The following is a 27,723-nucleotide window of genomic DNA, read 5'->3' as shown; positions in this document are numbered from 1 at the left end:
TTAGATGCAGACAAACGGGAGCTGAGTGAAATGCAGCAAACGCGGAAGGAGGTGTCTGAATGAGATCCTGAGGCTCTACACTTCCCCTATCGCTGCTGCCGCCACACCGCTTTTTGCTCCCGAGCCCTACAGCCAGGCCGGATCAGATTCCCTGGGAACCACAGAACTCCAGGCACCCCCGCTCCTTACCTAACTCTGCGGCGATCTTCCAGCCCAGAGGCTGATGGGGGAAATTCCTGAAAGGCCTTCAGTCCTGTTACACAACTGCACTGCGGCCAATTTTTTTTATTAAAAAAAAACATGAGCCTGGGGGAGCTCAGGCAAACGTTCGCGGTGTGCACAGAGGGGCTGCGGGCCCAGAACCCCGGGGGTGAGCCGGAATAACCAAATGAGGCTGCTGGCATTTGCAGTACTTGCCTGTGAGGATCTGCAGTAGTGGATTAAGATCCCCTCTGAGGGTGAAGGATCCGCGAGGCCACGCACCGAAATTATGGGGCACACAAGGGAGAGCATCAAAGGGCTCAGGATGCAACGACGGTGCTCTCTGGGCATCAGCCCAGCTAGCCCTTAACCAGTTTGTGCCTTGGCATTCCTAGATCAGAGGAAGAAGCAGGACTTGGCATTTGCTCCGACCACCACGGCACAAAATGTGCCCGGGTGCAATGTGGTCCACGCATTTTGGCCCACCTATCACCTCCTTTTTGCCTGGTAAGGCGGAAGAACAGTCAACATGGCCCTTGGGGCTGCAGTATCTACCTGGGCTTCACTACAGTAAGCATAAACTGAGGAACTCCAGGCATGATCTGCTCGCTTTCCCGCCCGTGGGACCCCCACCCTCAAACAAAGCGCTGCCATTATGCTCCACCCTTTGTCCCCCCTCGCTTGCCAAGCCAAGCCTCTCAGTGTCCCAACCCGACGGGGATGCCCCTCAATCTCAGCCCGCCGCCCCACAGCTATCCCAAAACAAAACTTTTTTTTGTTGCAAAATTGGCATACACAGGGGGAATAAAAAAAGCAAAGTCTTTAGCGCGACGCCTCACCCGGCTCGGGACGGGTTCGCCTCCAGGGACGCGGTCTTCGGGGTTCAAGCGGGGGGATGCCCTGAGCTGGGGGTGGCATGGGGGACAAAAGCAAGAAAGAGAGCAGGTTACAGAACGAAGGAGAAAGAAAATGGAGGGGTTTGGCTGGCACCGAGGGCGAGAGGGACGAGAGGCCGGGAACCCTGCCAGGGTGTGCCAAGCTGAGGTAGGTGGTGCCTGAGGCTTGGAGCAGGGTGGGAGAGGAGATTGCAGAGGGTGCGGGGGCACAGTGGCCGAGGGGAGCTGGGAGGGAGCTGGGGGTGCTTTGCTGGGAGAATGAGTGAGTGCTCAGTGCCAGTGGAGGGGGGAAGAGAAAGAGAGAAAGGAGGAGGGAGAGCGGGAGAGAGCAAAGGAGAGAGGGACGCTGGGAAAAAAAACAGAGCTCTGGGCCATGATCCAACAGCCATGGTTAACTCTCTCCTCCCACCCCGACTGACTCAGCTCGGCTCGGCAGGAGCCTTCGTGCCTCAGAGTAGGGGCACCCATGGCCGGCCTGGGGCAACCAGCCCCAAACTGAGGCTCAGGGCTGCTCTCCACAGCTTCTTCTCCTTGCACACAGCCTCAGCCAAACAGAGCTGGCTCTTTCTGGTGCATTTCTTCTGTCCGAATCCAACTGCCCCTATGACCGGCAAAGGAGTCCATTTCCCCGGCTCCTTTAGGGGGTGCATAGACAGCGGCGGTTTGTAGACTTCCCAGACTTGGGGCACATATTTAACCCCAGGCTTGAACATGAAACCCATCTCATCTCACTGTCTCCCCACTCTCTTGGACTTTCCCCAGCTTCCATCCTCATGCAGCCCAGCCAGGACTCGCTGCACTAGCCGCCGAAGCACGAGTGACCAGCAGCGGCAGCCATTTTAGATTTCTCTCCCACCTCCTGCAGCTCTCTCCCCCCCTCACCCCAAGCTGTTTCGTGCCCCTGCTTCTTTCCTGGCAATCAGAGCAAAGCAGAAAACAAGCAAGCGCTGCCGGCTCCAAGACTTTAGCTGTGCTTTCTGAGCTCCTCTTAACTCAGAAGGGGTAGGATGTGCCAGTGGGGAATTCTCATACATGAGGTCGGCCCTGCTAGACTAAGTAACATAAGCAGTTGTTTTATTCGGAGCCAGACCGTTAGTCTATCTAGCTCAGTATCGTCTATACAGATTGCCAGAGGCTCTCCAGGTAGGCAGCGATTCCCAGCCAGACCTGGAGATGCTGGGAATTGAACCAACAACCTTCTAAATGCCAGTCAGATGCTCTATCACGGAGCTATGGCAGGATGCAGCTTCCAGCAGCGGCCAACCAAATGCATTGGGGTAGCCCACGGGTAGGGCAGGAATGCAACGAGACTCCACTGCTGGCTGCCCCCCAGCAACTGCTAATGCCTCCTGTCCACAGAGCCCCCCACAGAGCCATGCTGCCTTCGAATGTGGCAGCTTCATTCAGCCACTAAGGCTAATAGTCATCAATACGCCTTCCTTCGTCCATGAATAAGTCTAATTCTCTTTGAATGCCATCGAAGCTTGTGGCCATCGCCGCATCCTGCGACAGTAAATGCTATATATTAATTATGCACACTGTTGTGTGTGTGTGTGTGTGTCTATAAGGAGTACTTTAAAAAATTCGGTCCTGAATCTCATACCCTCCAACATTTCTCTGATGGAACCAGGGACGTCCTGTTCAATTACAGTACAGTCGTACCTTGGTTGTTGAAAGCCTTGGTACTTGGATGTTTTGGCTCCTGAATGCCGCAAACCCAGAAGTGAGTGTTCCAGTTTGCAAACATTCTTTGGAGGCTGAATGTCCGACAGGGCTTCTGTGGCTTCCGATTGGCTGCAGGAGCTTCCTGCAGCCAATCGGAAGCCGGGCCTTGGTTTTGGAAGTCAAACAGACTACTGGAACAAATTCTGTTCGACTTCCAAGGTACCTCTGTATTAGTAGTTGTTTTATTACGTACTTATATTCCACCCATTTGACTGGGTTTCCGCAGCCACTCTGGGCAGCTTCCAACATATATCAAAACAAAATAAAACATTTAATTTTTTTAAAAAAACTTCCCCATTCACGGCTGCCTTCAGATGTCTTCTAAAGGTTGCACAGTTACTTATCTCCTTGGGTCAGGAGTCACATAGCTCCATACCCTGCAACATCTCTCCGGTGAAAATAGGACATCCTAAGGAAAAGCGGGACATTCCGGTATAAAATCAGAAACAGGGGCGGCTTCTGTAAATCTGGGACTGTCCCTGGAAAATAGGGACACTTGGAAGGTCTGGAATCTACTGCCAGTCAAAGTGGTCCCATGTGTTATGAGAAAGACAGGGAGAAACATTTATCTCTCCTCCGCCTTATGCATAACTTGATAAACCTCATACCTGGTCTTTCTGGATGCTCTGTAGAAGGTAAGGATCCTGGCACTTTTGGGCATAGCTGCCAAGTTATCCCTTTTTTAAGGGAAATTCCCTTATGCTGAATAGGCTTCCTCGCAAGAAAAGGGAAAACTTGGCAGCTATGCTTTTGGGGGCTGTGGTCCCACTGGTCTTGAGGCTCCAGTCTCTCCTGATCTCACCATGCCCTGATCTACTGCAACTCACTTCATGGAGATCACAATCCAATTGCTAGTCACAACCCCCAGGGTGTCAACAGTGTTTTATAGGGGCATCTTCAGAAGAGGACTGGGGCAGGATAACAGGGCACAGAGAGGGAAGGAGGGAGGGAGGACCAGTTGGACTGTTCCCTCTCCACCTCCCCCCCCCCCAACCAATCTACCACCAAATGCTCTGTGGGAAGGATCCCAATGACTTCTTTTGTTTCGATGTCGTTTGTTCTGATTTTACAGTGCTGCCTGTAAGCTGCGCCTTGGAAGGATTTGCATCCTGAAAGATGGGATATAAATAATTATAGCAAGTAAACAGCGGTCTCAGATGTGCTTACTTAGCATTCCCTAACTTCACAGCAAGCCATGCACATCCCCAAACAAATACCTCATCCGTCTACATGGCAGATACAGGAAATTGCAGATTATGCACTGGTGGCAGAGACAATGTAAAGCTACTGTTGCATGAAACCCTACCAAGCTACATTGGCCCTGCACTTCCAAGCGCTGCTTCCCACACGTCCTGTTTTACAGTAAAGCACTTAGCACGGAGTGCAGGGTGCTCCCATTTAGGCAAGTCAAGGCACTTCTTTCTTGCATAGGAAGAATCATTCTACCATTTGCATGCAGGGAAGTATTTCCTCCTCTATTGAGGCAGTTTGGTGCTAATTTTAAAGCCTTCTTATCTTTCTTCAATGGGAAACTTTGACAGAAGGGACCAGAAAGAGGGTCCCTAAGAGTTGGGTATGTGTTCAAATCCTAATTTAGCTGCATGCTCATGAAGCATCCTTGGGTAAGACACATCCTTTCAGGTGCTCTCCCCTGAATGTAATCTATATACCAGAGTCCTTGCTTACCGGTACTGCAAAACAGTGTGGGTCAGCTGCATACCAGTTGTATTTCAATACTCAACTGAGGTATGGAATCATAGAATCATAGAGTTGGAAGAGACCACAAGGGCCATCCAGTCCACACCTTGGCGTGGCTCGATTGCCAGGCTAGAGTCTGCATAAGGACAGACTCAGAGCCTGCAGCAGGCCATCCCATGACTAGGGATGTAAAAAGGCATTGTTTTTCATTCTGCCCTATATTCATTACAGCTCTGTTTCCGCCCCACTGCAGTTCGCCCTCCGCCAAAAACTACATTATTCATATTGCTGCCTGCTGTGGCAAAATTACATTACATATGCAATTTATGTAATTATGTAAATTATGTTGTCATTACGCAATTCCACCCCATTCATTTTGATGCAAAGAAAACACAATTCAAATGGTTCAACGGGGGATGTAATCAAGTACGTGTTGTTTGGGGACTGAAAGTAACAACAGCAGTGAATACAGATTGTATTTGCTGGAATAATTTACGCTCTGTACATTTATTATTATTATTATTATTATTATTATTTCTATTTCTATTTCTATACCACCCATTATTAAATATCTCAGGATGGTGTACAACCTTTGAAACACGTTACCAAACATCAATGACAAAAACATGATAAAAAGCATACTGATAGACAGCCTAATAGTGAAATAATCATAAAAATAACAGTCCTCTCCCCCACATTTTTACAGTCCATATAGCGGAAGGCCTGGGTAAAGAGGAATGTTTTTGCCTGGTGTCTAAAGGCATGTAATGAGGGCACCAGGTGAGTCTCTCTGGAGACGGCATTCCACAATCAGGGAGCCATGGGAAGAATAAGCAAACATTTGCCATTTTCGTCCCAGTCTCCATTTTCATCAGAATTCTCCAAGGCCCCTACAATATTCCTGATCTTATGAGCCATAATACCATTCCTTTTTCAATTTTTGCTTCAATGGAGCGGCAACACCAGCAGCGGGCACACACAGAGAATTCCAGAGTTTCCCTAATGTGGAAAGGGTTCCGCTATATTCCTGCAAATTCCCACGCAGTGTCCTTGGCATTTTGGTTTTAATTGTTTTATTCAAGGCAAGTTTCCAGCACTTGTGTTTGCATGAGAAGCTAGAACACGTGGCACGGATCCAGTGAATCTTGGGGCAAAGGAATAAACCAGAAAGAATGGACGCATGTGGACTGACGCTGTGCAACTTCTTAAACCCTTCTGTGCGAGGGCAGGAGGTACTTGTGGCTTCACTACACCCTCATTGGTGTTGTGTTCTGGCATCGTCAATGAGAATACAGTTCAGCTACTTAAAGAACGGGTAAGTCATTTCCCCACATCTTAAGGAGTTGTTCTATTATGGCTTCCGGTAATCATAAGTATTCCATTCTGAGTGGCGCTCCTCTGCAATCTGAACATGTCCGTGCTTCACCACTTCCTCAGAAATGGATGCTGCCGGCAACTCTGGGTAGACCGCATGCTTCTGTGTGCATCGTATCCCAAGTTTAGCCCCTGGCGTCTCTGGTTTACAAGGAATGCAAGCACCAAGGATATAAAAAGGAGCTCGATATGAAGCCTCAGAGAGCTACTGCCAGTCAGAGACAATGCCAGGCAAGTTGGACAAGCCTGCTGACAAATGCAAAGCAGTGTTGTGCGTTAGAAGATGTGTGCAGGACGCAGGCCTGCAGCTCATCCAAATACTGTTAGCACCAGGTGATTGTTTGGGCAGCGGAACTGTGGGTGGGCATATTTACAGAGTGTTGAGTCAAACTGAAAGGAAGTGCCCACGTGGGCACTGTGGAAATATACCTGGGAGTAGAATGACCTGCAACAGCCATTGCAAGCAGATACCCGGCCCAGAAATGCACAACCTCCTTGCCTTGCAGGAAAGCTAATGTGAGTGTAGAGAAAGCGAGAGACAACATTTCACGCAAAACATGCATGCTGCCATAGCATGGAGTCTACACCACGGATTCAAATTGGTTAAACAGCCATTGCCTGCTCCTTGGGAGTACCTTTCCCAAATTGGTGCCCTCCTCGTGCTTTGGACCACATTTCCCATCATCCTTGATGGATCGCCCCTAGGGCTGATGGGAGTTGTAGTCCAAAACACCTGGTGGGTGTGAGCTTGGGGGAAGGCTGCCCTGGGGCATAGCTGTCAAGTTTTCCCTTTTCTCACGAGGAAGCCTATTCAGCATAAGGGAATTTCCCTTTAAAAAAGGGATAACTTGGCAGCTATGCCCTGGGGACTGTAGTCACGTGAAGGGGAGCTTGTCTTACTTCACCAAACTACAACCCCAAGAATCCTTGGAGTGGAAGCCATAACTGGGAGATAACCAATATACATCTGGAGTTCAGATACAGCCCCCAAAGAAATATCTCCAAGGACGGGCACAGAGGATATAGCATTGGTTGTCATTCACAAGAATACTTTGTCCCTATAAAATACCACCACTGAGGAGAGGGGAGCTCTTTGTTTGGCCCAGAGAAATGTATGAACAGAAGATGGCGCAAGTCCTATACAGAAGGGGATGGAAGCTTTTCACTTCTCTTCGATCCAAGATAGGTATCTCTACTGGCCTACAGAGAACAGGGATGAGAGAACAACAGTGCTGGGGTTCCTGCAGTTTAGAAGGGTGAAACAGTTTAGGTGGTGCACAGCAGGAAGGGAACAAAGTGCTGGTGGAACATCATAGTGGGTTCCCAAATGGTGATGTGACACCCTCTTGTACACATGCGCAGGACATTTTATATCTCATCATCCCTGCCTACTGGCTATCCTGGTAGAGGCTGATGGGCAGTTGGAGGCCAACAACATCTGCCGTGACGCAGGTTGGCCACCCCTGTTCTACACAATGTACAAAGTATGCAATTGTGCTAATTCTACCAGCAAGTGTCGTCTTCTTACCGGTGACAGTTCCGACCTAAAGGGTTCCAATCTCGTCTTTAAAAAGGGGGTGAAGGGTGCGCAGCTGCTTTTGTTGTCAAAATGTGAGCAAGACCTCAAAGACTTTTGCTTCAGAGGTTCCTCCGAATTTTATTTAAAATGTTTTGTTTGGTTCTGGACAACTAGGAAACTAAATTTTCTGGAAGAAGAAAAAAGTGTGTGCGCGTGATAATGTTCTCATTAAGGAGTAAAGATATTTATGGCCTTGTTCTACAGATACGTACTTACCCTGACTGAAATTCCTGATTCCAAAAGTGGGGGAGTGGAGGTGCCCCAGACTCTGAGCTTCCTTTTAAGATTTTTTTAAAAAGTTTCTAGCCCTTCTAGAAGGAAAGATATTGAACATCTTGTATATTTTTCCTGGTGCTGAAGAATGCTCCCTGCTGCTACAGTATCTGTGTGTGTTTGTGTGTGTTTGTAAAATCAATATTGTGTGATCTCCACAATCTGGACCAGCAGGACAGAGCTGACTTCCCACGGTAAACACAAGAATGTGGAGTATGGCTGTCTCTCTAATTTTGCTTTACGCCAGCCCCACGGTTGCTACAGGCACCCTCAGCACTCTCTCAAAATTCAAAATGTGCCTACTGGCCCAAAAGGGTTGGAGACCCTTGATCTTTGGGTAACATTCAGCTAAACCATTGTGCTAACTGGGAGCCAGAGCAAAGATACCCACTGGAGCAACTGAGTGACTTTGCCACCCTCTCCTCTCCCATCACTGTCCCCCCTAGGTTGACGAAACCCCTGGAACAAATTTGTGGGGCGCGTGGGGGGATAAGAGAAGGGTCGGATTCCGTTAAGAGGAGGCTGTTCACTGGCGCAGAGCAATGCTTGGTGCTACGCTGCATACAAGCCTGTTATCACATGCTAAGTTAGGAATGCAATCTTTGGCCGGGGTAAGTTTCCGAACTAGGCCACTGTTTGCCAGAAATCTCCCTGCCTTTTCAAAAATGCACCAATCATTTCTCTCTTCGTAGCAGATGCGAAAGCCTGGCTTTTTCAAAATGGGAGGCAACATTGACTATGACCGAGAAGTTCAACTGAGAAAAAAATCCCAGGTGCCTAGTTTGTAAGGCACTGAAATATGTGATGCTGTTGCCTAGGAATCTGAAATATTTTTCAACAGTCGTGCCTCAGATGCCAGTAGTTTAACGGCACAATCCAACAGTAACTTATTTTGAGCCAGTCCCGCTGAATTTAATGGAAGCACATCTGGGTCTATTTCCAGAGTAGCACACTTATTTAACAGCAGCATATGCCCAAAAATCTCTTTAGACCAGATATAAGATTGGAAACTGAATGTTGGGATGGTTGCAAATAAGGACATTAGGTTACAGTGGTACCTCTGGATGCGAACAGGATCCGTTCCAGAGCCCTGTTCGCAACCTAAGCAGTGTGCAACCTGAAGCGCCAAATCTGCGCATGCTCGCCACGTGATTCAGTGCTTCTGTGCATGCGCGTGACGTCGTTCAGTACTTCTGCGCATGCGTGAATCGCCGAACCCGGAAGTAACCCGTTCCGGTACTTCCGGGTTTGGCGCGTTCGTATCCCGTGATGTACGTAACCCAGAGCGAACGTAACCAGAGATATGACTGTACTTATATTTGGGAATTAGGGTACTTATATTGTAGATTAATCTATAATCATTTTAATTTGTTCTGAACTGAAAATTACGATTTGCTTTGTCACAGAATACACTAAACCCCTTATTATAGCCATTTACTTCAAGCCAAAATTTATGAAACCCGCAAGTGCTGTGAACCTCAAATTTAAATGTCTTAAGCCAGCCTCCTAAGCTGCAGAGTAAGACAAACTGAGGCTGTGAATTCTGAGAATGCACATATCCAAACACAGAAATTTCTCCACTGGTACCAATAATCTATCATAACTTCTCTGCCCTGTAATTGCAAGCAGGTACTGCAATTTTTGTGCTGACGCAAGAGCTCTCGTCCCATCCTACAGTTTCTTCAAGTTTGCTTCAGTAGCACATGCTGTCAGAAATATATTACAAGGGGATTGCATCTCCACACTTCTGCTCCACCTGTATGGTGGATCATAAATATACTGTAGTCAGATATTGTACCAATCTCTATCTCTGACCTTTTTTCCGCACTTGGGAAAAGGAGGTCCAATTGAGACTGAATTGTTTCCAGAATAGGCACAGGCATTGCATGGCTTCAGGTCCATTCTAGAAACGGCATATAATTTGTGGGTAGATGACCAGAGGTCTCTAGGATAGAGAGGCAACTGATCCTTTGAGAGTATAAGGCAAGTTTTGGTGCGACCTGTGATATCCTTGAGTAGTGCTACCCCATAAATGACATGCACAAAGGCATTTCTTGCTCTGTTAAAACTTTCCAGAGCAGTACAGCAGGTACAGGGACTGTATGGACGCAGAATACAACTCTCATCTTTCTTGACACTTGGCCATGCTGACTGGGGCTGATGGGAGTTGGCCACAGGTTCCCTACCCCCTATACAACTTAGTTCTACTTATCCCTCTCTGGTGGTTTATTTTTCCTGGTGCCACTGTAGCCCTGGCAAGGCCTGTGTATTCTGACTCTTAACACTGCCATTGGCTCAGCTTCATAGAATCATAGAGTTGGAAGGGACCGCCCTTGGAAGATCTAGTCCAGTGTTTCCCAAACTTGGGACTACAAGTTCCATCACCCCTTACCACTGGTCCTGCTGGCTAGGGATGATGGGAGTTGTAGTCCAAAAACAGCTGGAGAACCAAGTTTGGGAAACCCTGATCTAGTCCAATCCCCTGCAATGCAGGAATCATTAGTCCAATGTTGGGCTCAAACCCATGGCCCTGAGATTGAGAGTTGCGTGCTCTACCGATTAAGCTATCCACTGAAGTAACAGAGATCTCCACCTCTCTCCCACTATCCACAGATTACTCTAAATCAAAGATAGGGAACAGCCTTCAGACGTTGTTGGACTCCAACTTCCATCAGTCCCAGACGGCATGGCTGATATTAGAGATGATGGGAGCTGTAATCCATTTTAGTACTTCGGCGGTGGTGGCGGTGCGGGGGAATTTAACATGAAAGTTAACACATCATAAAAAGCGCCAGACTTTATCAAAATATATTCTGACTTTAAGAAAAGTGAAGAAATGCTTTACATCATCCTTCCTCCTGGCCACTGTTCCTCACGGCTGGTAATGCATTGCCAACAAAGAGGATTTGCATCACCAAAAAAAGAGGGCAATAGTTTGCACAGAATTTGCGTACTGTATGGTGATTTATATGTATAGATGTATTGAACAGAAACACATCTCAACGTAACGGAGAAGACACCAGGTGACTTGTGTGCCTTCTAAATCTTCAGACCAGGTGCTGCTCATTGCTGATGCGCAGGTTCAAGGCTCCTGTTCTCCCTTTTTATGGTTCCTTATCATTAATCCCAACTTGGATTAGAGAGCCCTCAAACAGAGGTCACCTTCAAATAGAGGAACGTCCTCTTAGAGGCCTTCAAAATAAAGGGCTCTCCTCTGCAACGCAGAACATATGGCCACTGTATCTCTAACCGTTCTTGGCCTTCTTTTTAAATTGCTCATTCACATTATGCTTATCTGTCTCTTTGGCGATCTTCACTCTGATTGAGTCACAGACCGATAGAGAACCTGAAGGTCTTTTTTTATTATTATTGAAAACCCCTTGACCAAAGGGAAAATTCTCAGTAATTTGCACCCCACCAAATGTTAAGTCTGCTTAAATATAATCCAATAATGCATTCACTGTTTGAGTTCAGCTGCGTGGACCAGTTTGATTACCTACCTGTGCCAAAGAGGTGATTCCGAAGGAGATAAGACAGGACTGTAGGCACTCACGCTCCCCCAGAGGCATCCGCAAGATTATAAGAGAGCTTCCACACCAGAGTGTCTTAGTACTATGCAGTCATTGCTCTTCCACAATCAGATGGAAGTGAAATTAAAACTATGGTTCCACATACAAGCTACCTTTCCAACTAACACTAACTATTTGAATATGTATTTCACATTTTTAAAACACAGAGGTTTTATTCACAATCAAGGAGTGCACAAATCCCATTCAATCAATCTACTCCCATTCACCCCCATTTTCCAAAGACATGCACACAAGCTGCTTCATCCTCCATGCATTTTGTTTCCTTTCAAAAACAGAAACTTTTGCACTTGTTTATCTATAATCAAATTTTAACACGACAATAGTGTTTTTATTGTACTTCTGCCCTGTGTGTGTGTGTGTGTGCGCGCGCGCACACACACACACACACACACACAAAAGCACACACACAAACACTCTCACCCCAAGCACATTCACTCTAAAAATTGGGAAGAAGCATAATATATATGCATTTCAAAGATGGCAAATACAAGCTGCTTAAGAAGCAATGACAGTAGGGCAGTGGTGTCCAAACTTTTTCTAAAGAGGGCCAGATTTGATTAAGTGAAGGGCCGTGAGGGCCGACCAAAGTTTTTTTAGGATTGAAGTTGTTGAGGGTTTTTTAGGATTTTACCTAAAGTTGTTGAGATTTTTTTAGGGTTGAAGTTGTTGAGGTGTGTGTGTGTTTTTTTTTTAAAGGATTTTACCCCCAAAACGGACTTTGGACATTCCTGCAGTAGGGGACCACATTGCAGAAAAGGTAATATAGGAGGCAGATCTGAAGCTGAAAAAGCAAGACTATATCTGGGAAAACATGGGAATTGAATGGTTTGGGAGCACCACTGCCTGGATTCTCCAGAATAACCGAGTGAGTGAACTGTGACAATTTCAGAGAAAACAGTTAGTGGAAGCAGCCTATGTTTCTGGCACAAGGTGGACCAACTTCTGTACCAAAAAGCAGATCTGTACGAAACAATGAGTTTAGGATATACAGTATTTGCCTAACTCATCCTGCATCTCCCAGCCCCAAAGGGCTATGAAAGGCACAAAAGCCTTCTGAGATTTCATCTCAAATTTCCATACATGTCATCTGTCCTTGCTTGCCAGAAACTGTCTATATTCTTTGCTACCACTCCTGGTAAATCACTACAGTATTCCTATTTTGTCCTGGGAGGGGGGGCTTATTAAAGCTTTCTTAGCATGGGCTGCTAGAATTGCAGTTCTTCAACGTTTAAGTTCCTCCCCAAAGTCTCTAGAAGGTGCATTTCTGTGCATAGGATAAGTGATGGATGTATATTCACCCTTCTGCACATGCATAAAAAAGCACACATGCCGCAAAGAACAAATCCTGACATTTTACATACTGCAGATGGTGACATATGTTTTGAGATAGTGGTGGCATATTATCAGACAATCAGGTCTCCCCCACCAATATATCTGCAACCAAAAGAACAAAGAACATATTGATTCTAAACCGGCAAAGGACAGGCTACCTACTGCACAGTAAATGAATGCAGCAATGCAGAATGAATGATGCTCAAAAGCTGGTCTCTGGTAGGAGAATAGAGGTGCCACAGGCCTGTTTTCATCTGTGCAGTGTTGGAGGGCATGAACTTTACTGGGAGCACACCTTCACAACCTCAGGGGCTAGTAGTAACTTGATTTTACTGTTAAATGAAAAACTGAGGTCCTTGGTATGCTGTCATTTATGCCCCCAGAAACAATTTCCGTGCTTGAAGGGGGTCACTGCAGAAACAGGGGATATGCAAATTAACCTATTCCATCTATGGAATATTATAGTGTGCAACAAGCAGGAAAAGGGAGCAAGAAAATTCCTTCTAACTCAAGCAAACAAACCAATGTCAGACACAAATGGTAAAGCAAGCTAAGGTAAAAACCGCCAAAATAATCTTGCCTGCCGAAAAGTTCTTGCCCAACCCAAAATACAGTGGTCAGTTGGACCCTGAGACTGAAGTATAACATACCCAGATACAATCAGAAGAGACAATATACAGGAGTTCTTCAGATATACTCCAGGCTCTTTAAAATGTCCACCCACAAGCTGGCAAGCGCTGCTGCTCTGATACTCAACAGAAGTGTCCACTGATGAGACATGTGCTTCCCCCCTGTGCTCCTAAAGGGAAACTGGGAATGTAGTTTACACACTTCCATCTTCATTCCCATCAACTGCCTAGAAAAGCAGGGGTCAGTGTGGATTGGAGACCCTGGACTTAATAGCCTTCAGGAGTCAAGCACGTTGCACAAATGCATCAGATCTCTAAAATAAGCACCATGCAGACATACTCAAAAACTAATGTGCAGCACCCAAAATGCCATTGGTAATCACACCAACCTCTGATGCTTCAACAGAAGATAAAACCTAGTTGGTTGGAGGCAATAGCTATAGAGTATGGATATGGACCTTCCAGATTCTGTTCCTAGAAATGGGAAGGGGTGGGGGAATAAACTGCAGATTGCTCAAGTTTTGGATTGGCAGGTGTGCGTGCTTTCAGCTAGGGCAAAAGACTCATTTTCACACTAGCAAGACTCCTGACTTGGAAGCATAGCAAGCTGCCACATTCCAGGTCAGACTATTTGTCCACCCAGTCCAGTACAGTATTATCTACTCTGATTGACAGCAGCTCTCCAGGCAGACAGTCTTTCCTGCCACCTGCTAGCTGTTCCTTAAACTGTAAATGCCCAGGGATTGAACCTGGGAACTACTGCATGCAAAGTGCTCTACTGCTGAGCTACAGTCCCTGCTATACAGTGGTACCTCTGGTTAAGAACTTAATTTGTTCCAGAGGTCCGTTCTTAACCTGAAGCACCACTTTAGCTAATGGGGCCTCCTGCTGCCGCTGTGCCGCCGAAGCACGATTTCTGTTCTCATCCAGAAGCAAAGTTCTTAACCTGAGGTACTATTTCTGGGTTAGCGGAGTTTGTAACCTGAAGCGTTTGTAACCCGAGGTACCACTGTACTGGATCAAACCAAGGCCCATTTAATCCAGTATCTTGTTTCCAACTATGGTCTACCAGAAGGCCTCTTGGAGTTCTGCAACAAGGCATGGGCCAATGGCCTTCCTTTCTTGTTCAACTCCAGAACCACTGAGAGAGATATAGCCTCTGAAAATGGAGGCTCTATGAAGTTATCACAAATAATAGACACAAATAGAACTATTTTTCATATATTCACCTAATCCCTTTTAGAAAAGGTGTACAAACCACAGGTCCTCACCAACATGTCAAGGCAGCAAATTAACTTACTAGGGTAGGCATCCTGTCTTTCCCTTCCTGCACAGCCTACGTCCTGTATTTACTGTGATGTTATTACACCTCTGTGTTGCAGTGATACACTGCGATAAATCAAATTAGCTTCTTTTCTGCTAGTTTGGCTCCAAGACTCCCTTCCTTATCGTTGGAAGAAGAGGGGAGGACTCTGTAGGAGCAGCCATGCTCCTGAATTCGTAGTGTAGTCCTGAGCACGTTTACCTAGAGGAATATGTGAGTTCAGTGAAGCCTAATGTTTAGGAATGCAGTTTTAGTTTGGAAGCCCAAAGTTTCTCTGGTCCAATTGAGGGCAGGGTGGGGGAACAGGTTGCAAGTCAACCCAAGATGGGTCACACACGAGAGGGGCAATCACAGTATTCTTTCTATATGCATATATATTAGTAAGAGAAGCAGAAAGAGAGGATAAAGCATAAAGGTGGAGGACATAGGGAAAGATAAGGAGAAAGTGGACAGGGAAAAGAAAAGGGTAATGGAAAATGAATAGTGGGGCCATTGTAGCAGGCTGGGATTAAAGTTGGGTCCCAGACTAAAAGGTTGAAGACCACCGACAAAATAAAGAAACAAAGAAAGGCAAAGGCAATTGCGCAAGTGACTAGTTTTTCTTTTCTGTCCTTTTTTTAAAAAAGGGAACTCACAGACAGTTGAATTTTGTTCAAAAACCATGGAGGAGCTTGGAGAGCTTTAAGCCTCCAAATGCTGACAAAGAGACAATGGGGCACTCAAATTAAAAAGGACAAAGAGCCAGGCATCTTCTCAAGACGGCCTCATCGATTGGTGAGCACACCCTTTTTTATCTCCATCAGCATTTCTCCCTCTGCTTGCAAGCCTCTCACCACCTTCCCAGACGGCATGCTTGGCTTTCCGGCACCGGCAGCCTGTACATCTCGCATCCCAGCTGGATCTGGGTTGGGGTGAGAGACAATATCCTGGAGGGTAATGCTCAACCCAGCTTTGCTCCTAGGTACTCACTAAGGGGTTGTTGCCAAGAGCATCTTTTACTAGCTTTGGGCACCTGGCCACTGCCAATACAGTACAGTGGGGCAGCAAGGAAGAAAAGGATTAAGTCATTTGAACAAGGAGAAGATCTTTTGAGTGGCTGAAGGTGGTGGAGGAGTGAAGGCCATGGCTGGGATGTATCAGGAACCAAGATATGAAAACGGAGAGATAAGCCCTGAATTATCTAGCCTGGCAGTAAATAATGCCCCTCACCTTATGGAGGGTCCTTGACCCACAGGAAAAAATCATTGTGTAGGTGGGAAGATTGTGGGCAGAGGCAGCATCAAAAGGAGAAGATGTTTGCAGTACTGCCAAATTACACAGCCTCTTCTCCCTCTGTGCCATCCCAATCCTTCCCTGCCTCACTATCTCGTTTGGGCATACACACACACACACACACACACACCAGAAAGGAACGCAGTCCAGATAGCAAGAATGGCCCACAGCTTCTGGAGAGCTGGATGATACTGAGGGCTGAATGAATTTGCCACAGGCCTAGACTCAGGATACATAAGGAAAATGACTCCTCTCTTACAGGCCTCCTTGTATGCCAAGACCCCAGAAAGAGGAGGCACAAAGGTTACCGGGTCACAGACTTCTCCACGATGATGAGATGTATTGTATTTCTATTTAAATTCTGGTAATCATTTTATGCAAATCTGTGCCCACTTGCCCCCCCTGCCTAGTGGTGCATTTCCTCTCTTTTGGCAACCTGTAAATGGTTACCTGAACTGAAGCCCACAAGGCTAACTTTGTCCTCACCTTCCACTGACTTGTTCCACTTTTATTTCAGTCAGCTTTCGGAGGCTGAGACAGCTTACTATTTTCAGTTGATTCTTTATTATTATTATTATTATTATTATTATTATTATTATTATTATTAATTTTCAGCTCGGTGGATTTCAACAGGGGTTTTTGTTTGTTTGTTTGTTTGTTTTAGAATTGTTAAGTCATAAATCGTTAGAGACAGGTTGAATGGCAAGTCACCACAAAGGCCTCATAAGGTCATACAGCAGGATTTAAATGTTAAAGAAATAAATAAGCAAGCACTCACACCATCTTTGCAGTCAACCTTGCCTTCTGCAGCAGTGGCTCATTATACCTACCCGTGGCAAAGGTATCCATTAATGGCAGAAGCCAGAACTAGGGGATACTAGGTGAAAAGTCATTGCTAAACAACCCCAAAGTTTCCCCTTCCCAACACCCCTTAGGCCAAGGGGTGGGGAACCTCAAGCCTTTGGGCTAAATCTGGCTCCCCATTTGGCCCACGAAGCCATTCTCCCTAAATCACGTCTACCTGCCGTTCACCCCATGTCGCATGACTGGATTGGCTGCTTGTGTATTATGATGTCAGATGATTGACAGGAGCATAGTCTCACCAACTGGTCAAAAATTGGCCCACAGGATGGAGAGAGGTAAAGATCTGGCCAGCCATGCCTAAAAGGTCTCACACCCCTGCCTTAGGCCCAGCTAAAAAGCCAGTTGGGTCAGGATTGCTATGTTGGCTTTTCCTCAAAGGCAGCAATGGTAAGGGTGGCTGTTTCCTGTACTAACGCTGAAATATAAACACAGAAGCTTGCAGCCCCTTTCTTGCTTAGCGCCTGATTTAAATGGGATGTGTTACAAGGATCACGGCAATTCAGCTCTCTCTGCAATGGACCAAACTCTTCCTCATACTGTACCAGGCTGTATTCACATTAACATAAGCCAACAGCATGCAGTCTTCTGGTAGGGGTTATTCAAGGGGGGGTGTGCCTTGCTCCCCTACCCAGTCAGCTTTAAGAACCAAAGAATGCAACCCCATTCCTTCTGCTGTGAGAATCGGCAGACAGATGCATCCCAGAATTCTTATAATGCAAACAGCCATGTGCTTCATGCTGGACAAAGGCACATTGGGAAGGAAAGGGCAGAGGGAGTCTTTCTCTTATCATTCATAACGGCGGAGGAGTTAAGGAGAAGACAACCAACCTTTCCTCTGCATCAAGGTGTCTGCGGTTTTAAGAGCCATATGCAGAAAAAAAAATGTTTTGGCAGATGCTGCTTTTCAATTGGAGCAGTGCACCGAATTTCTTTCATCATGCTAGAAGCTGAACGTCGGAAGGTTCAGACAAACAGAAGGACTTTTTCACAAAGCACATGGTTAAACTGTGGAATTCCCTGCCACAAGAGGCAGTGGTGGCCACCAGCTTGGATGGCTTTTTAAAGGGGATGAGACAAAATTGTGGAGGAGAATAGCTCCCAAAGGCTACTGGTCATTATATGTTACGTCCAGTATCGGAGGCAGGATGTCTCTGAATATCAGTTACTGGGGATTACAAGCAGGCCAGGGCTATTGTGCTTCCCCCTTCTGCATAGCTATTAAAAGGTACAGGGGCCCACAAAAAGATGCCCATTCTTGAGTTACAATATTCCTGCTTAAGAGAGGACTCTCTCCTTTCCCCTTCCTCACCTCTCAGGGCCTCTTGTCAACCCTTTGAGTTCACGGCAGCTGCTGCTTATTGTCAATCTGTGGCTTCTACGTGACCTCCCAACATTTGTTAAGAGTAAAAATAGGTACACTTAAAAAAAAATACAGGAGCTTCATATGCAGGGAGGAGGGGATAAAAGTTGTTCCATGAAGCCTGACAGTGGGCCCAACCCACCAGATAAAACCTGAAAATCATATTTTCAGATGTGTCCCTTCCCTTATGGTTAGGGGAAAAAAAATATTGCATTTGGGGTCCCCCACAAATCCATGTTTGTTGGACGCGAATCTAACTTCCCAAATTGTACGATATAACAGCAAAGTTGTAAGAACCACCAGGAAACCATCCTCATCCTCATCATGAAGCATTGTGGGATCCAGCTAAATATAACTTATTAAGAGGTTAAAATACCACCCACATCTGTAGCTAGAATACACAGTGAGAAAATAAGATATGGCATCGAGTCCCCACGAATACTTCATCCTTTAGAAAACTCTATAGTTAGAAGAACAAGGTGCCTGCCCCCCCTTTATTTTTTGCTGTAGCAACAGCTGAAAAGCATGGTGGGTGGGAAATTGGATCTTTCAGGTTTGGTTTAAGTACGACACAAAAGAATAGGAAGGGCTTTTTGGGGTTGGGGGTTGGGGGTTGGCTTAGCGTCACAACAGCAGCCGTCCTGGCAATGCGGACGCAGGGGTGGTACAAAGCCATTAGAAGGGTGGTCTGGGGCTGAAGCAATTAAGCAACTTTGATGTTGCAAAGTCAGGGGTACTGGCAGCAGGGAGAGAGGGGTCACCGTGTTTTTTAAGCCGCAGGGGTTTACAGCGGAAAAGCTAACTAGCAAAGTTTCTGGACGAGAGGACTCAATAGCAGACTGAATTGGGGCGAGCGGGTGGGTTGGGGAGAGGTAGCGAAACCTGGGCCCGGAAGGGTTAAGGGGGGAGCAGAACTGTCAGGCTGAAGCCTGTGTTAGGCCTCGTTGCCATGACGGCAGACTGTCTCGCTGGCACTCCCTGACCCCTGAAGGGGGATCTTGGGGAGGGGGAAAGAGGCTGAGACACAGACACTACGGGGCGGGGTTGGGGCAGAGTCCCAGGAGAATCAGTCTAGCACCTGATACAGACGTACAACAGTGCACACACACACACACACACACACACACACACACACACACATGCATGTGCCGCGACATATCCAGGCTGAAGCAAGCAGCACATGCATGGCGAGCAAACCGTCGGAGCCAAGGTGCTGAGCCTCAAGCAGTGATTTGCCGTGATACAGAAGCACAGAGCACCACTGATGCAGACAAAGAGCGACACAGCCGTGTACATCACCCGGCTAATGCACAGCAGCAGATAAATTACAATGCCACAAGAATGCGCACAGGTGAAACTGAATGCATGCGCCAAACGCGGGGGGGGGGAAGCGGAGGGGGACGCGACAAAGAGAAAACAGCAAAGCAAGTGCCCAGCAGTGACCCTCGTGCATGCACCAGACTGCAGTGTCACGGTACCCACAGGCGTGCGCCCACAAATACATGCACACGCATTTAACACACACACACCCGCCAGAGATAGCTACGCAAGGCCACACAGATTTGGAGGCTGAGAACATCACCGCACAAAGGCTACGGGACAGTCTGAGGGCTAAGAAGTCTGCCCACTGAAGTCAAGAAAGCAAAGGATACCGACCTGGTTGCTGCACGCTGCTGACCAACAACCCAGGAGGCCAACACAATGCAGGGACGCCCTGGGAGACACGGCACCCCATACATTTGAAATCCACGACAGACAGAAATCCCAGAACCTCCCCTCTAACAGAGTTTATGCCCCCACACCTGATTTTTGATCAAAGACGATAATCCTGTCACCTTAAAATATTTCACTGCCGCCAACACCCCCCCCCGCCTTTGCTTCACTTAAAACGAGCCTTTTTATCACCTGAGTAATTTGCTGCACTGCCACTCAGCTTTCTTCTACCCCATATTCCAATATTTTGTCATCCTCTAGGAAGGATGGAACCAGCCTGGAGAAACCATTGTAGAAAACCTGTATACTACTCACATTCTGATCTCTCAGCCACCCACCCTCAAGTATATTGAGACGGTTTGGCCGTAGGATATTTTGGACAGCAAATGGTCTTAAAATGCTCTCCATATTCGCTACATGAGGCGCCCTGTTGGGCTGGCCTTGCCTAAAACACAGGCGCACACTGAAACGGCCATCTTAGCTGCCCCCAAGGATTAGCCATGGAATAAGGGACCTGTGATTTTCCTCTGCCAGGAAAAGGTCCCTCTTTTCCTGGGTTTCCCGGGTTTGGGAAGTGGAATTAGGTAGGTGGTGGAGAGTGATGGAATGATGGTAGAATGTAGGTGCAGGACTTTTGTCCAGAAGCATTAGTTATTATTTGCTCTGGGTGAGCAATGGGGGAGACTGAGCAATGGGGACAGGGCCTCTTGGTCAGAAAGGCAACTGCCTAGGTCTTAGGACAGTTCCAGAAGGAAGTCCACCCTGTCTATGAGTACTAACCTGTTTGCCAACAACCAAACTCAGTTGCTTGGGACTCTGCATTCTGCCACTCCCCTTCTGGGAACAGAGATACACTATCTGCATAAGAAGGCATCCTCCTAGCTGGTGTTAAATCTGAGATAACTACCATACCATCAGACCCCATGTCCACAATCATTAACACAGATTTGAATCCTCTCTATGCTCCCGACATCTGAAAACCCAGGATCCAACTAGAAGTACTCTTAAACTCCCAACATGTCACAAGTCATGTCTCAATGACTGGCGCCCTGGATCAGTTAAGTGGGCCCACTCCCAAATTAATGCCCCCGTGTTCCTCCTTACAGCAAGCATGCAGAGCTCTGAAAAAATTGGGTGGTGGCAGTGATGGAAACTGGGGCTGACCTGGTGGTCACCTGCTTGCTTTGTCATGGAAGATACATCGCACTCTCCTCCCTGCAAAAGGGCATGGCCTTTTAAACAGACTGGCATGGCAAACTTTTCACCTCGTTCTTACCTGCCAGGACCATCTGTTATGGGAACATGAAACCAACTGAGACTTTGCATAGCCTCACAAACCTTATGCATGTGGCCTAGCATAAAGAAGCTACTTCTATTTTAGTAGCACTAGCCCAACTCTGATAGTTATGACATTTTTGTCTCTGCTGTAATATGAGAAAGCTATGTCCAACCCATTCTTCTCTAAGGTCAAACCGCTTCCTTCATTCCCTCCTTCCAAGCCCCAGGTTCCTAGGTAGGTGGGGGTGGTCATGTCATTGAGCATTTTCTCTTCCTTGCCCCATCCTCCTCTTACACCCACCCACCCTAATGCACAAATCCTGGGGACACAGAGATGCTTCCTGGAAAGGCTGAGCAAGTGGGCATGTGAGAGAGATGGAAAAGAACAAACAAAAAGGACAAAAAGCAAAGGTGTTGACCCCTAAGGTGGGGGAAATCCATAATTCACATTAGGCCAACAGAAGAGGGTAAGATAACAGGGTAAGCTAGAGACGGTGCCTCATAACCACCCCAAGCCTTTATGGTAGGCCTGTCATCCTCACAAACACTTGCCCCTACACATGCTTTCTAACCACTCCAGCAACCACCAAATAGCAGTGTGAGACCCTTCAGATATGTGGAAACCTGGTCATATCTGAACAAGTGAGAATGGAAAATCAGTTGGGAAATGGTGGCCGACATGGGTGGCTAAATGCAGACGATGCGGTAAATATGAGCATATGGTGTTGAAGGCAAGGGCGTGGGGTGGGACGGCATAGAAAGTTGTATGGGAATCACCGGATGTGTAAAGCTGAAGAATGATGGAAAAGTGAGTGGGCGGGGGAATACGGAGCTGGGCTGGAAATTGCCTATCAGGAGCAGAAATAGATCAGTGCCTATAAAGGGTGATGAATGGATGAGGAAGCCAGTAGGGGAGATGGATGAATGGGGAGAGATGAAGGGCAGGCAGTTTATTGCAAGACATGGATGGGTGTGCATTAGGGGGAAAAGGTGGAGATAAGAAGCTGGCTGAGTTAAGTAGAGTGATGGGTAGGATATCTATATATCTAGACAGGTGGGGAAATGGATCACAGGGTGCCATTGTGCGTTTCTGACATGGTGCAGGTTTCAAAACACACAGAGACTGGTCCAGACCAGCCGTTTATCCCACAGTGGTTTGTAATCAAAGGGCCTTTTTCATGACCTCATTCGCACCAAAAGGACGGAAGAATTCCCACCCTCCACCATGCCTCTCAAACCACAGCTCAGAGAGGCTGCAGCCCCCAACAGTCCCTGAGCAACTATTGCAAAGAGAAACATTTGTAGTTTCTTTGAATGCAGGCTTCCACCTTTCTAACACAGAGGATGTGGGGGGAGAGACCAAGGCTGGGATATCCACAAAGTGGGGAAAAGGGAGGGCAAAGAGAGGGGGAGCAGAAAAGTAAAGGAGCAAGGAAGGAAAATAGCTAGTGATGGGACCACTGCAATAAGCTCCCCTCCCCCATCTGTCCCTGCTGTGCTGCAATTCCCTCCCTGCTCTCTCGCTCTCTCTTTCACACACAAAAACACACACACACCGCCTTAGAGCTGGTCGGGAGGTCAAGTTCTTAAGAGGATTCTGGCTCTAACACAGGCAGTGAAAGTACATGGGGGTGGTGGCGTAGGGGCTGTAGGAGACTGCATGCTTGCACAAAAGATCGGCTGTGCAGGCGTGCTCCGCTAGGTGAACATGACCTCCTTGAGCATGCAGCACCTTTGCACATCATACTGCCGTGCCCGTTCACACGCATATCTTCTCCCAAAGCTGTACAATTAGCCAGACATAGATAAGTTACACAAGGGTGTCCTGGGCATAGCCTCCCCCCCTCCACCCACTAAATCATAATTTCACTGGGCTAAGATTTGGGATCAAAGCTTTTAGCTACAACCCAGCACATAAAAGCACCCTATTCAAATTGCACGTGCAAGCAGAAAAAACAGGGACACACACACACTTAAATTAAGAAACTATGGACAGACACAGTCACCTCTAAGCCAGAATGGGAGAACAGATCAGGACCACCACCCCAAGCCCACTTATCATCATCATCCAAGACACCTTTACTTGGGCTGTTAAGAAAGTAGGTCACAACTGAGGGGGTGGGGAGGGGGGCAGTGGTGAAATCACCAGGCAGCAGTCTTCCCCACAAAGCAAACACCTCAAAGTCTCCCCCATCAGTCCACAGTCCCATCTTATAAGGTCTGCTACCTTTCTGAGGCAACTAACTACAGTAGCTAGCTGCAGCTCTTTTTGTTCTCAAATGTGTCCATTATGGTGAGAGTTAACGATTATTGATAAGTCAGGTATTCCCATAACTCTTGGAGGCCGTGCATGTCAAATTTCAGGTGCATCCTTATCCCCATGGAAAACTTATCTGCTGATTCACAGCACTGGGGTGATGGTTGCATTTAATCCAAACTAAACATTGCTCCTCGTTATATTACAGACCATTATAATGTACTTTACCCATTGCATTAAGGGTTGGTTCCTACTGGTGGGAAGGGCCCAGTCATCACCTAAGGGGAGCAGGTATAATTCCTGGGGTATGAAGGCACCTCTCTTGTGTTACAGGCTGGTTGGTACCTGCACAAAAGAGATGTGGAAGTAACCACAAGGGGCCTGGGATCTATGCTGTGTTGGAATTTGTGGGATGGTGTCACATTCAGAGGTGAGTGAATAGAAAGATATATAGGGGAAGAAGGTGCACTTGTGCAGTGTATATAGAAGAGGGAGTACACATGCATCTCCATGCATCACTGAACTTAATTGTTGTAGAATAATGCATGCATCTTCATAATTTCTGTGTGTGTGTGTGTGTGTGTGTGTGTGTGTGTGTGTGCTGGACGTGCCCCCGCTGCTCCTGGCACTATTCTACACAGAGGCATCTGCAATATATTTCAGAGAGTGGGGAGCCAAAAGGCTATGCACCCCACTCCCAAGATGCTGCCCCACCCTGGAACATCTTAGCAGAGGCTGTTTGTGTGCACTCACGCATGCGCGGATGTAGCGACACCTTTGATGAGGAACATACGCATCCGCTTCCCTGGACTGCGGAGGTGCTTCTGAACACGTGTTAACTTTTTCTGGCGTGCTGCTACACAAACTATAGTGCAAACACGTGCACACACATTCATGACTGTGTTGCACGAGTGGTATATGGATTTGTCTCTATGTACTGTACAGCGAGACTGAGAGAGAGAGGGAGGGGAGGGGTTTTTCACGCATGGAGAGCCATAAGGCTGTGTTATATAAGGATGTGAGCCGAGGATTCCCAGTTTGCAGCAGCTTCCCCAAGCACCACAGAGGCGTGCCCCACTCCTTGCCTGTAGCCCCCTAGACCCCACTCCCCTAGTAGGCCAACTGATTTATGCTCACGCAAAGCGCTGCCAATGAATGGAGGCAGCGCTGGGAGAGACCCCTGACCTCGCCCATGACCTCTGACCCTGTCTGGCTTCACAGACAGGCTGCAGCTGGGTCTCTCCCCCTTGACCCTTTAATTCCAGACCCGCCCTTCCCCACCAAGGAGACTGCCAGACATTAACCCTGTGAGTGCCACAGCTCTCAAAAGAGCAGCCGACTCAGCTAGGATTGTGGGGTGGGTGGAGGGGGGTTCTTGTACCTGATTCTGGCGAGGTGGAAGGAGGTGTGCTTTTCGGAATAGAGGGAGAGAGAAGAGGAGTCTGGAAACCTAGATGCCACCCTTGCTCTAAATTCATCTTTACTTCTCCAAATCCTCAGTCAACCTCCTTCAGCAGATCATGCAAACCACTTCCAAATGAAAGAGTGTTTCCAGCTCTATCCCAAAGACATGCTCTCCTGCTCTAACCCCACCCCTTCCCGAATCTCAGCAGAATAAAATTTACACTCTGCAAGTTCCAAGTCAAAACAGGGGGGGGGGCACGGAAGGGAGACGCTGTTTAAACCCTGAAAATGCCCCATTTCCCTCCTCCCGCCTCAACACCAAGCTCTCCTCGCTGCTTTCCCTGGGCTCCTCCTACTCTCGTGTTGCATTGCCCTCCCCACCCCTAAACCTTAGCGAAGGGGGGGGGGCGCACACACATACACACCCCTTCAGCTCCATGGATGCCCCAAACCTCCCACAATGCCCTCCTCCCCTGTTCCACGGAGGGCAGGTTAGGGGCTGCAAGCAGCAACAAAATGTAGAGTCATTGGGGGGGGGAGGCAAGCTCTTTGGCCCCCCTCCCCCATTCCTGCCTGCAACTGCAGAGAGGTGCATCTTGGGATGAATAAATTATATGGGCAGTGGAATGGCAGAATTCAGGGACAGACGAAAGAGAGCGAGAGGGGGAGAGGCAAGCAAAACCAGGCAGGGTGGCAGGGAAGAGAGAATTGCTGCTGTCTCCCAAGGAGGTTGCCTGGATTTGTGTTCTTCCCCAGCCCCCAGATGCCAAGATCCCAAATCTTCGCCCAAGATGCCCAATGCATAACTGGAAAACAATTCATGATCTCCGGATCTGATTCGCCTGCAGCCACCTTACAAAAATCCTACAGGCCCCACTTCCAAGGCAATCTTCCGCTCCACACACCCCCCACTTCAAGACCCCCGTTCCCCACTGAAGGAGCACCTCAACCCACAGCTTGCTTGCTCCAACCCACTTTTCACTTTTCTTCCGGCTCTCAGGAACGGAACCCAAGTGTCCTGACAGTCGCTTTTCCTTTTGATTTTGCAGAAAAGCCTCCACCCCTCCCCTCGAAATATGTGCATTAATGGAGGGGGGGAGAGAAACATCTGAAAGGGGTCCCCTTCGCAATGTTTATTGCAATGCACAGCACCAATTCTAGGAAAGATGACATAAAAGAGGCGGGAGGGGGAGAGAGGAAAGTATCAAGGGGATTCGACGATTCCCAACTCCTAGGAGCAAGCACCCGTGAAGGAAGTGTAGGGGTTGCTTCCGAGTAAACACGGGGGTCGCACTGCCTTCCCCCCACTTTGCGCTCGAGGGCAGAACCCTCCTGCAAAAGAAACCGAGGTGAACCCTCTTGTCTTTTCCAAGCGGCCCCAGCGCCTCAACTTCCTTCCTTCGGAGCAGCCTCCCATTGCATCGCCCTTACCCCGCCCTGCCGACCTACCTGATCCTCGGGGGGAAGGGGGGACTTGCGCTGATCCTCTCTTTCCCCCAGTTAAGCGCTCCCACGAAGTGGGCGCGCGGGGTGGGGGTGGAGGGGGAAAGCGATCCAGACGAACAAAGAACGCGCATCTTACAAGGTGGATGGGGAGGGAGGTTGCCTGCCATTCTCTTGCCGACCCCTCTGCTCTGATTTGGTGGTGTGGGGGGTAGAGTAGGAAGGAACCCCTCCTCCTTCTCCTCCCAGGCTCCTGGTTCCCCTCTCTCCGAACTTGACCTCCAGTCCAATCTGCTTCTCTTTCGTGTGCGCGTGTGTGTGCCCCCCCTCTTTTTTCCAGGCTTCTGCACAGGAAAATACACAGCGCGAGAGGCTGAGTTAGAAAGGGGCCCCGCAGGGGAAACGGGGAGGGAGGGAAAAGAGGGGAGGGGGGCGGCTGTCCAGCCCAGGAGTTTTGCTGCACCTGCAGGGGAGAAAGAAGCTTTGCCCTTCTTTGCATCTTGCAGAATTGGTGGGGCAGCGGCGGAGCGCGCGCGGTGTGTGCGGGTAAAAGGAGAGAGAAAGGGGGGTCTCTCCGCAACTCAGATCTAAAAGAAGAAACCCAGGAGTGAAAGGAGACGAGGAGGCTGGCGGCGGCGGTGGCGGCGGGAGAGGGAAGGTGGAGAGGACGGACAGAAGGACGGAGAGAGGGGAGATGTCAGGTTGCTGGGCGAGGGAGGGGAAAGAAGCAATGCATGAACTCCAGGGCAGGAGGAAAAACGGGGAGGGGGGAGGGGTGCTGAAAAGGGAGAGAAAGCAGCAGAATTGCCGCCGCCACCCCGCAAAAAATGCAGAAGTAGGGTTGGCAGAGGGTTAAGGAGGAGGAAAAGAGGGTTAGGAAGGACGGAATCGGGGAGCGGGTGGATCCATAAGATAAGAGGAAAGGAGATTTGGGAAGTGGGCTCGGAGAGCAGGAGAATGACAGCAGAGACGGGGAGGGAAGGAGGAACAAGGGGGCTGGGAGGAAAGGTTGGTGACGGAGGCTGCTATAGGCCACTTACCGGGGAGTAAACTGAACTTCCAGCGGGAAGGAAGGAAGGAGCCTCAGATAAGGTTGACAGGAGAAAGTCAGAAGGGAAAGCTGGCGAGGGAGGGAGATCGGCAGAAGGAGAAAGAGATTAGCGGGGAAGGCAAGGCAAAGGGGCTCCTGCTGCGGATACAGAGAGAAGAGGAAAGAGAGAGGGATAGAGGAGTGCAAAAAGGACATGCCCCCTGCCCCGGTTCAGTGCAGGCGGGGATGGTTCGGAAAGGGGAGAACAACCCCCTCCACCGCTCTCTGCCGCCACCGGTCTTTAATTTCAAGCCTCGCCGTGCACTCACCTCACCTGCCAGGACCCGAAGCGCTGCTGCTGCTGCCGCCACCACCACCACCACCACCAGCCTCCTCCGCCTCAGCCTCCTCCTCCTCCTCTGCGTCTCCACCGGCAACGAAGACCAAGTCTCCGGGGCCCGCCGGCGCTGCATGCTGGGAG

At 48.3% G+C, this 27,723-nt stretch overlaps 1 long non-coding RNA gene across 2 annotated transcripts in view; it reads right to left on the bottom strand.

Moving 5' to 3' along the window:
- LOC148685427 (uncharacterized) overlaps positions 1-27,521 on the bottom strand; it is a 39,380-nt gene extending 11,859 nt beyond the window's left edge. For both annotated transcript variants that reach the window (XR_015950347.1, XR_015950348.1), the window contains exon 1: positions 1,041-27,521. This is a non-coding gene — a long non-coding RNA (uncharacterized LOC148685427). The remainder of the gene's footprint in view (positions 1-1,040) is intronic.
- Between the last annotated feature and the right edge of the window lie 202 nt (positions 27,522-27,723).

Source organism: Zootoca vivipara, chromosome 6 (genome assembly GCF_965207765.1).
Source record: "Zootoca vivipara chromosome 6, rZooViv2.hap1.1, whole genome shotgun sequence".
NCBI classification, from domain to species: domain Eukaryota; kingdom Metazoa; phylum Chordata; class Lepidosauria; order Squamata; family Lacertidae; genus Zootoca; species Zootoca vivipara.
This window is presented reverse-complemented; position numbering and strand designations above follow the sequence as displayed.